We start from the raw sequence: 10,149 nt of genomic DNA, 5'->3' as shown, positions 1-10,149 counted from the left end.
CTCACCCTGTCTGTCCTCACCGCCGATGCATTTATGCACGTCGCTTTGCGAAGAAAACAACCCCTATAAACGGAAATCCGCCAGTCAGAAAGTCAGCCTTCCCTGACAAAGTAATGTATCTGTATCCGTTTACTTTCACTGCTTCCTCTCGACAAATCCGCGGAGCTATGCATATTCTGAAGAAGAGATATAACCTTTGAAAATGATCACTCGCGATTGAGTGTCAGTGCTATTTTAGTGAGTCAGTCCACTGATGTATATGTGCAACACACACAAACACACATAGACAGACATATGAATACACACACACGCACGCACACACACACATGAATACATATACCCCCCCCCCCACACACACACACACACACATATATACATACATATATATATTCCCCTCGTTTATCGCGGATAATTGGTTCCAAGACCACTCGCGATATGTGAAAATCCGCGAAGTACTTTTTTTAACATGCATGCATTGTTTGTGTATCAATAATAATACTCAAACCATATAAGTGCATATGTTATCATTAGAACATTAAGTAATAGTTTCAAACATGTAAATACTATATTAATATGTAGTATAAATGACATACAGAAAATAATGTATAAATAACATAAATATAATAAATATGATACGTGTGTGTGTGTTTTCCATCAGCACACAGGGCATGTGATGCGTCAGTGCAGTAGTGTTGGAGTCGTAGTGCCTGTAGTTTGTGCATGCTGCATGCTGCATGCTGCCTCTGCTTGCCACTTTTCTGCTTTCAGCTACCGCCACCGGCTAGCCCTCTGTTTCCGGGGGTGAAAAGAGGAGCTGAGTGCATAAGCCTCCTCAGCCTCTCCATTGCCAAGACTTGCACACGCCTCCTCGTGGCCACACACGGCAACTGGCACCCTGCGATCCCAGGCTAAATTGTGCAGGATCTCGGAGCAGCAGTGGGCCCCAGAGATGTGGCATGTAGGCCCACCGGTGTGTGGACATGCCCTACTGCCCATCAACCACTGTCCCGGCTGTGGGTAAACAGCTCCAGCTATCGGTAAATAGTGAAGACCTCAGCGGTGGACCAGGCGGAGGATGATGGCTGACCAAAGGGGAGGCGTCACAACGGCTGGGAAGGTGGATGAAGGCTGCAGCAGAAAAGGGTCACCAGTTGTCTTGGTCTCCATGCCACTGGATTTTGACCCCGATCTGTCAAGGACAGTGTGGTGACTGTCTGTGCACCAGTCTCCTCACTTTAAACAAAGTCACGCACAGGCGTCTTTTTCAGGGAATCCACCTTACATCCCGGATTAAAGTCCTGTGGCGACCAGTAAGTGGCAACGGGGGCAGGATTGTGAAGTCTGGAAGCCCCTAGTCACAAGCTGGCACATCAGGCGGTGGATGTTAGATGATCATTGGGCTCTTGGACCGAGGCAGAAAGAGCTCTTTGGTAGCTGCATCCACGACTGAGCAGCCCTTTTTAGGATCCACTCTGCTCAACCCTGACGGGGAAGGGGCTAGAAAAGGTACCCTAAACATAGCCTGCCTCAAACCTCCCGACTGGATTACCGCGTTCAGAGGGATCACCAATATGCGGTCAAAAAGACAGAAACATGAATTTTGGAGCATGGAATGTGCGCACACTAATGGACAGTGTAACCAGTGATAGGCCGGAGAGGGGAACCGCCATCATTGCCAGGGAACTGAGAAGATGCCGGATTGACATAGCTGCTCTTTCAGAAACCCGACGGGCAAAGGAAGGTCATCTGAAGGAGGAAAAGGGTGGATACACTTTCTTCTGGAAAGGAAAGGCCACAGATGAGCCTAGGATCCATGGGGTTTGTTTCGCCATCAAGAACCAACTGATCAGTCAGCTCTCTGAACTCCCTGTGGGAATCAGTGAGCGCCTGATGACCCTCCGTCTGGTGCTGGCCAAAAACCAGACGGCAACAGTTCTTAGTGCTTATACACCTACCCTCGTTTCCGATGAGGAAGAAAAAGAGCCCTTCTACGCCTGTCTGGATGAGGTATTGTCAAAAATCCCCAAGGAGGACAAGATTATTATGTTGGGAAATTTCAATGCTAGAGTGGGCCGAGACCACCACCTCTGCAAGGGCACCATTGGAAAGGAAGGCATTGGAAACATCAACTCCAATGGGGTTTTGCTTCTTAGCAAATGTGCTCAATACGACCTTACCATCACCAATACCTTATTTCGCCAGAAGAACAAACTCAAGGGTTCATGGAGACACCCTCACTCTAAAAATGGCATCTTATTGACTATGTCATTGTCAGAGCCAGGGATCAGCGCGACGTGAGCATCACAAAAGCCATGATGGATTCAGAGGCCTGCTGGACAGATCACCGCCTGATACGATCCACGATGTCCATCAGACTCAAGAGGAAGAGGAGACTGCAAAAGAAGCTGAGCCGGCAGAGACTAAACCTTGAGAGCCTGAACGAAACTGCCGCCCTGCAGCTGTTTCAGGCCTTTCTTGGAGAAAGCCTCAATCAGGAATACCCTGAGGACATTGAAGAACAGTGGAGCCTGCTCAAGTCTTCCATTCTTGATACCTGCAGAGCCACTCTCGGGTACAAGTCCAGAAAGCATCAGGACTGGTTTGATGAGAACGACACAGAGATAGAACAGCTCATCTCCAAGAAAAGAGAAACCTTTCGTGTCTGGCAAAATGACATCACCTGCAAAGCAAAGAGACAGGCTCACTCCAGAGCCAAGGCTGACGTCCAGAGCCGGGTGAGGCAGATTAAAAACTTCTGGTGGACAGAAAGGGCACTGGAAATCCAGAGTTTGGCAGACTCTGGTGACACCAGAGGCTTTTTCAGCGCTACTAAGGCTGTCTACGGCCCAAGCCATCGCGGCCAAAAACCCCTACGTTCTAAGGACGGGCAGGAGCTGTTGAAGGACAATGAGTCCATAAACAACCGGTGGAGAGAGCACTTTCAGGAACTCCTCAACCGTGACAGCACAACTCAGTCAGATTTCCTCAGTCACATCCCTCAGAGTCCCATCAGGGAAGACATGGGTGAACCTCCCACTTTAGCAGAGGTCCAAGATGCTATCAGGAGTCTGAAGAATAACAAGGCCTCTGGGCCTGATGGGATCCCAGCTGAGGTCCTAAATTAAGGTGGACCAGAGCTTCAGCACCACCTCCATTCCCTCCTTCTGAAGGTCTGGTAAAAAGAAGTACTCCCCTCGGAGCACAGGGACGCTCTGATAGGGACCATTTTCAAGAAAGGGGACAAAGCGGATTGCGGAAACTATAGGGGCATCTCGCTCCTTTCAACAGTTGGCAAAGTACTTGCTCGTATTCTTGCCAATCGCCTACTGCCACTGTCTGAGGAAGTTCTCCTAGAATCGCAGTACGGTTTTCGTCCATCTAGAGGCACTGCAGACATGATTTCTACAGCACGCCAACTCCAGGAGAGATGCCGTGAGCATAAACAGCCTTTGTTCATGGCTTTTGTTGGATTTTGGTGCACAATTTAGGGAGCGCTATCTGCGCCTCACGGCAAAAGCCATTGCCAATCACCTGTTATCCAATTCACTCACTGCGTGCTCGTTTAATTTCTTCAGATTTAGGAAAATGCAAAGACACTGAAGCAGAAATTAGACTTACACAGGTTGGTTGAGTTCAATCATAATTCTTGTTAAGAAAGCTCTGTTTTCAGGAAAGTACAATACAGCGCTGGGCCTTTCAAGAGCAGAAAGTCTCCATTCAGAAAAGGCAACGTTCAAGGTTCTTTGGTCAGCTTATATTCAGTTGGTGTGGGGCGCGTTTGATGGGTGATGAGTCGTTGGGGTGGGGCGAGTTCGCAGTAGAGTTTGATTCCATGGGAGTGGGTGCTGGTTATGGAAGATTCGGTGTGTGTGTGGGGGCTGTGGTCTTCCATCCCGTCTTTCGGCCTTGGTGTTCATCTTTGGTCGAGTCCTTGGCTGTCTCCTTCTGGCACCAGCTGGTTTTTTATCTCCGAGTGACCTTCCTGTAAACATTCTCCTCCATTCTTGCACATATGCTGTCGTACCTCATTCTTTCACTTATCGAAAAGCTGGCGTCCCGCATTAGGCGACATATGACGTTTAGTCAAAACACAAGATATAATCAAGTACTGAACGGTCAAGACGACTCTGGCCGTGTCCATGATGTAGAGAACAAACATCAGGCATGCATTACACAGTTCCTTAAGGGTCATTAAGCTATGTAAGCAACATATCAAAATACATTTATTTTGCAGTGCACAGAAATACATATTGAATCATAAAGTTGTAGCAACCTCTGTTATTATCTTGCATCAAAGAATGTCTAGTTATGTCTGCTTTATTGGTTGATTCCATGAATATACTTGTCTGCTTGTATACTTTATCCAAAGAGATGTGAGCGTATCTGGTATTGTGGCTAGGCGGGTTTTGTGTCTTTTGCCCCTATTCCTTCACTTTCATAGACCTGACAAACGCCTTTGACACGGTGGATCGTCAGGCCCTATGGAGCATCCTTCTGAGGTATGGTTGGCCGGATAAATACGTCAGAATACTGTGATTATTACATGATGGAATGACAGCCACAGTGCTCAACAACAGCTCCTTGACTGAGCCTTTCACTGTAGAGACAGGGGTCAAACAGGGATGCTTCATTGCACCCACCCTGTTCTCTGTCTTCATTGCCGCCATACTACACCTCATTGAGGAAGAACTACAACAGGGAATCCCAATTTGGTACAGAACTGATGGCAGGCTCTTCAACCTTAACAGGTTCAAAGCCAAAACCAAGATCAGAATCACCACGATCGTGGAGCTCCAGTATGCAGACGATAATCCCATTGCAGCACACGCTGCAGACGACCTCCAGGGCATCCTGAACTCCTTCGCTAAGGCATACAGAGCCCTGGGTCTGACCATGAACATCAAGAAGACCCAGGTGCTACATCAACCCCCTCCCAACCAGCCATCTACTCCGCCCATCATAAACGTGGACAACACTGCACTTGAATATGTTGACCACTTCCCCTACCTCGGCAGCCTTCTCTCCTCCAAAGTGGACATTGACTCTGAGGTCAACCATCTTCTGAGCTGTGCCAGTGGTACGCCAGACTCCGGAAAAGAAACCTCCAGGTTGACACCAAGCCCCTGGTTTACAAAGCTGTGGTTCTCCCCACCTTACTTTATAGGGCAGAATCATGGACAACCTACAGCAGGCACCTAAGAGCTCTTGAACAACACCACGAGAGAACCTTGAGGAAAATACTCAGGATCAAATGGGAGGACAGACGCACAAACATCAGCGTTCTGGAGGAAGCCAGGATACCGAGCATCACCACCTTAATAATGCAGCACCAACTCCGATGGACAGGACATCTAATCCGCATGGCTGACACCCGCCTCCCCAAACAGATGTTATACTCCCAGCTGGAGAGAGGTCCGCGAGCGCCAGGTGGGCAAAAGAAACGTTTCAAGGACAACCTCAAGACCAATCTCAAGAAATTCCAAATAACAGCTCAGGACTGGGAGCGCATCGCCTTGAACAGGAACTGCTGGAGGGCAGCGGTGCAAGAAGGTTCAGCACACCACGAAAAGGAACTCAGCCGTGTCGCAGAAACCAAACGACAACTCCGTAAGGAAAGATAAAAACAGGCTCCAGCACGACCACAACCCACCACCACTTTCCCCTGCCCACACTGCACAAAAATATGTGGATCCCGGATCGGCCTCTACGCCCACCTGCGGACCCACAAATAGACGACCCCGAGAAGAAGACAGTCATACTCGTCCCGAGTGACCGCCGATGATGCGTGTGCGTGTGCGTGCGCGTGTGTGCACGTGCGTGTGTGTGTTTGTGTGTGTGTAGAACAACTTTTTTTATAAAAAGGTACAAGTGTACGTACTGCAATTATGTGGACACTCCCTGCGTTCTGTTGGCATGTGAGCAACTTTCGTGCCATAATTCCTCAATTTAGAAGATTTATTTTGAATTTGTAGCGAGGGATTACTTGTATATACAGTGATCCCTCGCCACTTTGCGCTTCACCTTTTACGAATGCGGTACTTCACGGGTTTATAAGTGACGGGAGAACGGTGTTTAAATAAATACACGCTGATTGGACGGGCTTTACCTCTGAGCAAGGTGCATCACTGCGTACAAAACGGAAAGCGCGGCAGCCAGCCTTTCACGAACGAGGCAGGACAACCACCCTGTCAGCCATAGACGTCTATTAGACGTCTGGTCTATGTATAGTTAGAATCATGTGATTGGATATGTACAACAGTCAAATTAAATTGCACCACATTCAAAGGCACAGACAGAATGCCATCTTTTTTTTTTTAAACAGGGCAAAGTTTATCATTGGAGAATGGTTCATTTGAATCTTGCAGCTAACATTTGCTTCATTCTTCAATAGAGGCTTTGCAGCTGACGTCATCAGCCGCGCACATTAGCTTGGCGGCCATCTTGCCGGTCAACATTTCAGTGCCGGTCAATGACACACACGCTTTCTTGTTACATCTGCTGCTATTTGAGCTTGAAAATGCCGGAAACCTGCTGTGCTGTTGGATGTAGCAATAGACGAGGCGATAAACCTTCTATAGATTTCCGGCAAACATCTAAAAACGCGATAAATGGATCGCGGCGATTCGTCGTGAACGATGGAAACCTACGATTTACACAAGGATATGCAATGAGCACGTCATATCAGGTATGTAAACTATTCACCCCTGATTTGTTTCACAAAATGTGAAATAATACAATATGGGATGATACAAATATGATTGTTGAAAATGCTGGGTGCCTTTTTAGAAAGGCAGCAAGAGCAGCAAGGCAGGGAATGGGATGATTTCTTCAGTTCACCCCCCCCCTCCGTTTTTATTTTTTGTTTATTTTTTCATGATGCTTCATCTGATTGGCTTGAAAATCATATTGGAATTGAACAATTAATTCTCATGAGTGAATGCATTAGGAAATTTCAAAAGAAATTATTATGAACCTTGTGAAACAATTTTTTTTTAATGAAGCATTTTTGAACAAGAGGCTTTTTGTTACTTCATTTGGCACAAGGTAAAATCTCCATTGATAAAGTTTTCAAGCCATTGGCACAAGGTTAAAATTTTTATTGGTTAAGTTTTCAAGCCAATCAGATGAGGCATCATGCAAAAATAAACAAAAAATAAAAATGGTAGCAACTTGAACAGACAGGTACAGTTTACTGAATGATTTCACTCTATTGAGTTTTTTAATATGTCAAGTTATGAAATGCCATTACGAAACAAACTGAACTGGGTATATCCCCTTCAACAACGTGCTTAATTATTTATGGTAGTCATTATGAATAATGTGATTGTTTAATTGTTTCAGGTGCAGAAAGCGAAGATCCACTATCCCCAGACTATGTGCCAAGTATATTTGAGCATACCCAGTCACCTCACAAACGAAAACTCAAATGTTCATTGAAGATCTTTGAGAGAAGACAAAATCTCAAGCAGCGCAAGAGAGACCGCGAGAGGGCATTGGCAGCAGCAGCAGCAGTTGTCAATATTTCCCAGTCTGTCCCTTGTGAAAATGATCAACTACCCGCTGGTGAAGATGTGATGTTGCTTGGCCCCTGGACTCTTCTTCAACCGCAGATATCTGAAAAACATTTTAATAAAAATTGTTTTCACTATGATTAGATTATTTGTAACAGGTTGGAGAACAATAAATTATTTATGATATATATATTAATTACTAAGTGCGAAAAAAATACAAACCTGCTCACTGGTAATGGAATGTAACTTTTCCAGCATTTCCGGCATTTTAGCGCAAGTTCATCTCAGAATCGTACAGCTGTGAGAGAGGTACAGGAAGCTTTCGCTTCACTGCCCATGGCACAAAGTTGTCAGCATAGTCAGGGACAATGCTCAAAATTGCTGGTCTTCCACCGCATTCAGACAAAGCCTTGTAAAAGGCAGCTTTCTGCTCTTCAGTTGGTGGAGGAACATTCAGCAGTTTTCTCGCAGCACTTTCCTCAGGAGTTGAAACTTCTGACTTTTGTTTCTGGGCTGGACGGGCAAAATCGATATTGCATCCTTCAGCATATTCTATGTGCGATGCTGATGGTTTCAGCCACTGACAAGGTAGTGATGTGCATGAAGTGGCCGTCTTCATACGTATTAATGTCTCCAGGGCGAACAGGGATGCTGCTGAATGTGAACATGTTTCACCCAATCCAGCCATGCAGGTACAGTGGCAGCACAGGATCTGACCATCTTTCGCTATTGCTACCCAAGGTCTGAGGGGAGGATCATTCATCCGTTGAGAGTGTTTTACCTGAAACAGATAATATGACATACCTTATATTATTATCAGTCCCTAATTTGGATATAATATACAAGGCTAGACCTCTTACTGTCCATTTATGCATATTTTACCTGGCATTTGGTAAATTTTCTCATGAATCATTCATTAAATTTGCTTGAAAATTTAGCATGAATTCTAAAAAGTATTTTTGTAGAAATTGTTGCATAAGCTCTATATTGAATAGTTGGAAATTATGTAATGTTTTATTGTAGGAATTAATTTCTCAGATTTCAATATGATATTTTCCTTACCTTGGTCATGAGAAGAAATCGATTCTGTTTGGAATCTGCCATATCAGCCCATCATGCACAAAACCTGCTGTAAAATACTTGTAGGCATCCAGACTCTTGTATGCCTTAAGGTCCTTTCCAGTGTACGGAGATGGTGAATCGACGAGGTAATTATAAATATCTGGATATGAGAGATCAGGCAGGTCGGCTGTTGCAAAATGCTCAGGTGATTTTAGCATGCTTCTCTGTAAAAGGTACGGATCCGTTGTGCCAACAAGGTTCAACTTCTCTCGGTAACGTTTCTTGGATTCTTCATCCAAATGCCCAACTTCATTGGATAGCAAATCAGCCATAATTCGGATGAAATCGGTGAAAATGTAGCGCAGAAATCAAACTGAATCTGTACGAACACGTAGGAACGAGCTGACCGGTTGACCGCCAAGATGGCGGCATAACACAAAATCACGTGATAAAACCACGTGACTGCAAAGCCTCTATAGCTAGGAAGTGACCCTTCGTTTTTTTTTTCTTCACTGGCCCTAATCCTCTTCCGTAAAAAAGAGGTCATAGCTGCAGTAATTTAAGTGAGTATTTTATTTCAATTTCTCTTTATTCTCAGAGTTTCTGAAGGTCATCGTGGAGCCCCTTCTGGCAATCCCTGGGCTGAGGAGCCTCAAGTCTCGTTCAGAATGTGACGCGGAGAGTGGACGGTGCCCATGACTGATCTGGAGATCTTTGACATGATGTCAAAGGAAATAAATGATAAACAGGATGCAAGAGTGAATGACAGAATAATTAAGCTTAAAATTGCTTAGTCAAAATTTTGGATGCCCCCCCTCACGCTTGATAGCTTACAAATGGAACTTGTAGGGTTCTGTTTGGTTTAATTGCTGTACTGTCAGTTACTTACTATTCAGTTCACTTTTTTTGCTTGATTTACAAGAAAAAAGTCCTCAATTCAATTTTGTCTACTTTTAATTCCACTCTTCTGAGACACTGTTCATAATTCCTTGTATACAGACTGCCCTTGGGAGGGGCTGATTTGAAGACCTGCATGTTTCCAAGACCATGGACAGGTATGATTAGTTTGACATCTGTACTGTAGATTAAAAAAAGACAACAGTGAAGGCTTTCGATGTGGTGGCTGCTCTCAATGTTGAAATTTTTTTTCTGTTGTAGACTACACAAATGACAATGACAACGTTCAATATGCGTGCTCGTATGACTCATGCAGAGGGCACTCAGGAAGACAGCTATAGATAGCGCTGGTACCGTATTTTTCGGACTAAAAGTCGCTCCGGAATATACGTCGCATCAGCCATAAAATGCACAATAAAGTGAAAAAAAACATATATAAGTCGCTCCGGTGTATAAGTCGCATTTTGGGGGAAATCTATATGACAAAATCCAACACCAAGAACAGACATGAACGAGCAACAACAGGCTAAACGATACGGTATGCTAACGTGACATAAACACAAACGAGAAGCTGAGAACGGGCCTGATGTAACCAGAGGCGTAGCCAAGCCGGGGCGAGCCGGGGCGGCGCCCCGGTTAGGGCTCCCTGCGCTCCGGTTGAAAAAAATCGAGCTTTTTC

At 45.3% G+C, this 10,149-nt stretch overlaps 2 protein-coding genes and 1 long non-coding RNA gene across 4 annotated transcripts in view; 1 reads left to right on the top strand and 2 right to left on the bottom strand.

The window, feature by feature from the left end:
* The window catches only part of hvcn1 (hydrogen voltage-gated channel 1), a 49,463-nt gene extending 47,859 nt beyond the window's left edge, over positions 1 to 1,604 (bottom strand). For both annotated transcript variants that reach the window (XM_037262893.1, XM_037262894.1), the window contains exons 1-3: positions 1,594 to 1,604; positions 1,001 to 1,002; positions 6 to 229 (exon numbers count right to left, since the gene is read on the bottom strand). The gene's annotated coding sequence lies outside the window, so the exon portion shown is untranslated. The remainder of the gene's footprint in view (positions 1 to 5; positions 230 to 1,000; positions 1,003 to 1,593) is intronic.
* tctn1 (tectonic family member 1) overlaps positions 1 to 10,149 on the top strand; it is a 1,200,810-nt gene that overhangs the window by 214,608 nt on the left and 976,053 nt on the right. The window lies entirely within an intron of this gene.
* LOC119129555 lies at positions 7,855 to 8,903 on the bottom strand. The gene is made up of 3 exons (XR_005099252.1): positions 8,882 to 8,903; positions 8,394 to 8,412; positions 7,855 to 8,292 (listed from the first exon to the last, which is right to left on the bottom strand). It is a non-coding gene; the product is annotated as an uncharacterized LOC119129555 (long non-coding RNA).

The sequence above is a fragment of the Syngnathus acus genome, chromosome 10 (genome assembly GCF_901709675.1).
Source record: "Syngnathus acus chromosome 10, fSynAcu1.2, whole genome shotgun sequence".
Taxonomy (NCBI): Eukaryota; Metazoa; Chordata; class Actinopteri; order Syngnathiformes; family Syngnathidae; genus Syngnathus; species Syngnathus acus.
Note: the sequence above shows the minus strand (reverse complement) of the source record. Positions and strands in the feature narration are given on the sequence as shown.